Source organism: Perna viridis, chromosome 3 (assembly GCF_037379345.1).
Source record: "Perna viridis isolate PV_CMFRI_1.1 ecotype Kerala chromosome 3, ASM3737934v1, whole genome shotgun sequence".
Lineage (NCBI taxonomy): Eukaryota > Metazoa > Mollusca > Bivalvia > Mytilida > Mytilidae > Perna > Perna viridis.
Window position 1 is genome coordinate 10427511 of NC_142447.1, and position 6403 is coordinate 10433913.

The 6403-nt window shown below is 29.6% G+C and overlaps 1 pseudogene; it reads left to right on the forward strand.

The window, feature by feature from the left end:
- Nucleotides 1-297: 297 nt before the first annotated feature.
- LOC148620965 (uncharacterized) lies at nt 298-5908 on the forward strand (annotated as a pseudogene).
- The last annotated feature ends 495 nt before the right edge of the window (nt 5909-6403 follow it).

Consider the following 6403-nt stretch of genomic DNA (forward strand, 5'->3'; position numbering starts at 1 on the left):
GTAAATAATACTTTTCAACAAAATAGATAAAATGTGCAAATTTCATTTAATTTGAATTTCGTAATTTAGCTTTATTAATAAAATTTTACAAATAATTTAGAAACATTTCTTTATTTGTCCGTTTACATAATAAATTATCTATTCTTTCCTTTGGCACTTTACATTGAAACTTTTACTAAATATTGGGCAAATTTTGTAATAAGTATTAATTTTTAAGAAGCTTTCCTATCAACTCTTTTGTCTGAAACCTTTGAAATATTGGCAGTTATATCTAAGTCAGGATATATGATGTAATTAAGTTGACTGTTTCATACACCTCAGGGTAAATAGCTGATTGCTTATGTTTGACATTTTAATCCTAAAAAGCCAAAACAAAAAACAAAAAAACAAAAAATGTATGAAACGTCCTACATTATTGGTCAAGATTTTTGATTGAAAACTGACCATTTTCCAAAATTTGTAAAAGATTTGATTTTATTGGTTCGTAAATTTTAATTGCTAATCCTGTATAAATAACGATGTTCGCTCGATGCCGCATCATCTGTATGTGTGCATCGAGGAACAAATTAAATTATTAAAACTTTATTTTAGTTTTAATATTAATATATTTCAGGTATGTTAAATTACTTACTTTATGTACTTAAACAATTATATTTTTTTTTATCTATAGATGCTTCATTTTAAAATTTTAATTATTCTAACTTTTATATTTTCAAGAAACATCCCTTTTATTATTTAAGCCGTAACAAAAAAAAGCTTCATGTATTAAAGATCCTGTAGAGTTAATTACGATTATTTTATTTCTTTTTGTTGGTATGTAAATGATTACGATTTTGTTTTGTTTATTGTTTTCAATTTACTCAATTTCATTTTTTTTTTTATCTTATATCGGAAATCGAAAGACTTATTTTATATAATTAAAGGGAGTTAATTCATGAAGCTTTTTCAGGGACAAAATTGTCAAATGTATTTATGGTAAAATTTACCCAAAACAAAGACAATAGAATGGCAAATGCTGTAAGGCGTAACTTGAAAATATGTTTTAAGAATGATTAGCTTTCCCTTTCATATTTGTACCATTTTCTTTCGATTCATTTTCGATGCATTATGATCCCTTGATTGTGTCCCCACGTAGGCCTTGTACATGTAAATAGATGTTTTCTGATTTTTGGAGTAAAACATTTTAGTTAAACTTTTAATTACAAAATGTCTCTTCTGAATTAAGTTTTAATACGTTGCATCTGTCTCTTCCCAGATCACACGTTTTCTCATTGAAAGAATTGAATTTATATATTTTTCTCTTTTTCGAATATTATGATACATTGTAGGTATGTGTTTTATTTTCTCTATTGATTATTCGGATGTGTTAAGAGTGTTTATCTTATTTTAATTCAATTAAGTTCCTATGCATAGATTTCATTATGACAGTGTTCATTTTGTCCTTAAGAAAACAATAATTCAATAATTTTATGCTCGAACATAAAGTTCTATCAGTACATGAGACAATTTATAATTCAGTGACACTTTTCATTACATGTTATTTTATACTATATGGATTAGTTATTTACTGGTATGAATAACACATTTTCTGCTTTTCAGGATTCTATGTCTAAAATTTCACAAATTCTTGCAACTCTTGTTAATGATGCTAACATATTGAGAGAAAACCTCAACCAATTAAGTACAAGCATTCAAAGCTTAGTTGAGGGTAGAATCTCACCTCTACTAATCCCTAAACATTCCTTAACACATGTTTTGCACAAAATCCAACAAATTTTAACAAAATCTTATCCAGGATTTTACCTCACTCATTTTGACCCAGCTTACTACTACACATACTCCAATTTCATGTTTGCACGTAACCACTCTACTCTCTACATCACTCTTCGATTTCAAATTTCTTCTCATCCCAAGCCCTTAAACCTATTCAAAATTATAACACTTCCTGTTCCAATAAATGATACTTCGTCACATGCTACTAAACTAATGAACACTCCTAGTTTCTTTGCAATCACATATAATAATGATTACTTCACAACACTGTCTACTAAAGACATAACAAATTGTGATCATGCTGAAACTCTAACATGCTCTGAGAATTTCCAGCTCACTCAATCCTCACAACCAAGTTGCATGATAGCACTCTTTACTAGCAATGTAACTATGGTCAAGAAAGAATGTAATTTTGGATTCATTCAAGATCATTTAGGTTACAGACCACCAATTCAACCAATGAGCATTTGGAACGTACGCAAAAATAGTCCTACGCAGAAATTACCCCTGTTCCTCATAGTGCTGTGAGAAAAGTTCTCATCTTATTTAAAAAATTTAAACAGTTTCTGAAAGGAAAAACATTTCTGTACATTTTATAGGTGCATTTTGGTTCTTGTGATGTGAAGCCTAATCTCCATAATGGTTTCTAAATATACCCCTATCTTGTGAAAACACTGGGATTTCCCATGCTATTTATAGACCCTTCACTTCCGGTGACCAGTACTGCACTGCAAGTCTGCTAACCCCACATGCCATTCTGAGGATTGTGAGCTGACATATGTAGAATCATGCTGATATATAGTCCTCTGCAGGTTGAAGTTAAGGTAAAGTCCAGAGAAGCCATTGAATATTGTCAAATTAGCATAGAAGCCTATGGGAAGTGGAATTAGTGGTTTTTAGCCTTAAGTTGAAGCCATGGCTAAATGAAAAGTTTCAAGGAATAGCTTTAAACTACTTAAAGATCTTGTAAACTTTGCCATAAGAGGAATACACTACAAAAATCCTTCAAAATATGCATTTTTTTTTAGTTATAGGTCCAAATTATGGAAAATTGGTCTTTTTGGCTGATTTTTATGTCCTATCTTGTAAAAAGTGTAGAAAATTTAGTAAAAATATCAAATATTAAACTTTGAGGGCTATGTTTACCTCAATATGGTGGTAATCAGCACTTGAAATCAAGTTTTGTGTAGATTTGAGCAAAAATTTGGTTAGAAATGAGGAAAAACTCACTTTCATTACTGCGGTTAAGGACATATAAGCATTTCCTGATGGCAACATGGAAAATCCATTTTTGAGTACTTTTTTTGCTTTAGGTGCCCTTTACTGGTCATGTTTTAATGTGAAAACACTGTATTTACAAATTTAAAGCCAAAGATATCTACTTTTGTGAAAATTTAAAGATTTAGGGTTTTTGACATGTGATCAAGAAAAAGGGGGAGGCATGTCCGACATAAATTTTTTAAAATAGACCAATTTTTCAGAAAATGTTTACTTTTAAAGGCTATCTCTTTATTACTATTGTTAAAAAACAAGTCATGATTGATTTTTTTTATTTGAAAAGTCAGAAAAAGTTCTTTGCAAATATTTAATGCATTTAAGTATGGTAGAATATTGTCACTTTTTTGCTTGCGCAACTTGGTTACCCTATATTTAAAAATCAAATATTTAAAAAAGTGCTTGTCACATTTCACTGAAACTTTGCAAATGCATTCAATATGTGTATAGGAAGATACTTGAATAGTTATTTATTTTTTCTAAGACAGAAAGTGACTCTTTAGGTTACAGACCACCAATTCAACCAATGAGCATTTGGAATGTACGCAAAAATAGTCCTACGCAGAAATTACCCCTGTTCCTCATAGTGCTGTGAAAAAAGTTCTCATCTTATTTAAAAAAATTAAACAGTTTCTGAAAGGAAAAACATTTCTGTACATTTTATAGGTGCATTTTGGTTCTTGTGATGTGAAGCCTAATCTCCATAATGGTTTCTAAATATACCCCTATCTTGTGAAAACACTGGGATTTCCCATGCTTTTTATAGACCCTTCACTTCCGGTGACCAGTACTGCACTGCAAGTCTGCTAACCCCACATGCCATTCTGAGGATTGTGAGCTGACATATGTAGAATCATGCTGATATATAGTCCTCTGCAGGTTGAAGTTAAGGTAAAGTCCAGAGAAGCCATTGAATATTGTCAAATTAGCATAGAAGCCTATAGGAAGTGGAATTAGTGGTTTTTAGCCTTTAACACACAAAGTCATAGAACTAACACACACATCAGTACTTGTTTATAAGAATAACAATCCACTAACATTAACATGTCCTGATAACACTAAGCAAATTCCATCCTGTTCCTTCTGTAAAGTACATGTACCTTGCAGATGTACCTTGTCATCACCATTCCTATACTTTGCACCAAGACTAATAAGTTGTTATAATGAAGCTAACATATTTGACCCTCTGTCTGCCTTTTCTGTTTCTCATCCTGTGAATTTAGCTTTACTAACAGAATTTTTCAATCACACTAAGCTGAACAACATATTAGGTGACACCACATTTCCTACCAAAGTTTCATTAAAAATACCAAACTTCAAAATATATAACCATGACATGTCACAAATCTTGGTCGCAGACCAAAAAGAACATTTAAGTCTTACTAAAATGGCAAAAGCAGCCAAGAAAGACGAACAGATTTTTAAAACACTTACTGAACCCTTGTTAACAGGAGATATCACCCTAAATAAAGAATGGCCTGATACCAATGCAGTTTTAGTTTTTGTAGCATTAGGTATTGGATTTTTATCTATTATCACTATTTTTTACTTATTTTTCAAAGTTCGTAAAATGGCTACTGCATTGTTAGTATTACAACAAGTTGCAAGTGTAAAATCACAAACAGTACCTTCATTTATATTTAATGAATATGTTACAAAGTCTACACAATCAACCACTGATCTAATGTCTTATATTACAAATGAATTTTCTTGGACTCATGCATCTGTGTTACTAAGTTTATACCAATACTTTCTTTGTCTCTGTGCCCATTTTATTGGGAAATTGAATCTCCCAGTATTCAAAATATCAGCATCACCCCATTTCCAACTTTCAAATTATTAGCTGGATGGACAAACTTCATTGTTACAAATAAGTTGACTTCACAACATATTTCTGTACCAACATGCATTCCTATTGATATTGTTTCATGGTTTAAACTACGTAAGATATTAAAGCAACCATTTTGTGCCTATGTAATGTTTGTTCACAATAATTATTGTACTTTGTTACCAGATCAAAGCGAAATAGTACCAAAATCTTTTTCTCTTTACCCGCAGTTATAAATTAATACAGACATTGCATCTTTTTAACTGATTGTATTTTTTTGTTAAGGCTATTGATCCATAGTACTTTACCAAATAAGAACTTAATTACAATTATGATCATTATGTAACATTCCTATGTACATGTATGTTATTGTTAATATAATTATTATATCTATTATGTTTATCTCGCCTGCATGACAGGAGGGCGAACACTATTCCATCTGATATTTTATATATTAATGATTAATACTTGTGGTTTTATATTTTCAGATGATATCATGATTTCATAATTTAGCTTTGGGGTCCAAAGCTTTCGTAGTAGGGAAGATTTATCATAGAGTGATTTTTGTATATTTTTGTAAATAATACTTTTCAACAAAATAGATAAAATGCGCAAATTTCATTTAATTTGAATTTCGTAATTTAGCTTTATTAATAAAATTTTACAAATAATTTAGAAACATTTCTTTATTTGTCCGTTTACATAATAAATTATCTATTCTTTCCTTTGGCACTTTACATTGAAACTTTTACTATATGTTGGGCAAATTTTGTAATAAGGATTAATTTTTAAAATGCTTTCCTATCAACTCTTTTGTCTGAAACCTTTGAAATATTGGCAGTTATATCTAAGTCAGGATATATGATGTAATTAAGTTGATTGTTTCATACACCTCAGGGTAAATAGCTGATTGCTTATGTTTGACATTTTAATCCTAAAAAGCCAAAACAAAAAACAAAAAAACAAAAAATGTATGAAACGTCCTACATTATTGGTCAAGATTTTTGATTGAAAACTGACCATTTTCCAAAATTTGTAAAAGATTTGATTTTATTGGTTCGTAAATTTTAATTGCTAATCCTGTATAAATAACGATGTTCGCTCGATGCCGCATCATCTGTATGTGTGCATCGAGGAACAAATTAAATTATTAAAACTTTATTTTAGTTTTAATATTAATATATTTCAGGTATGTTAAATTACTTACTTTATGTACTTAAACAATTATATTTTTTTTTATCTATAGATGCTTCATTTTAAAATTTTAATTATTCTAACTTTTATATTTTCAAGAAACATCCCTTTTATTATTTAAGCCGTAACAAAAAAAAGCTTCATGTATTAAAGATCCTGTAGAGTTAATTACGATTATTTTATTTCTTTTTGTTGGTATGTAAATGGTTACGATTTTGTTTTGTTTATTGTTTTCAATTTACTCAATTTCATTTTTTTTTGTCTTATATCGGAAATCGAAAGACTTATTTTATATAATTAAAGGGAGTTAATTCATGAAGCTTTTTCAGGGAC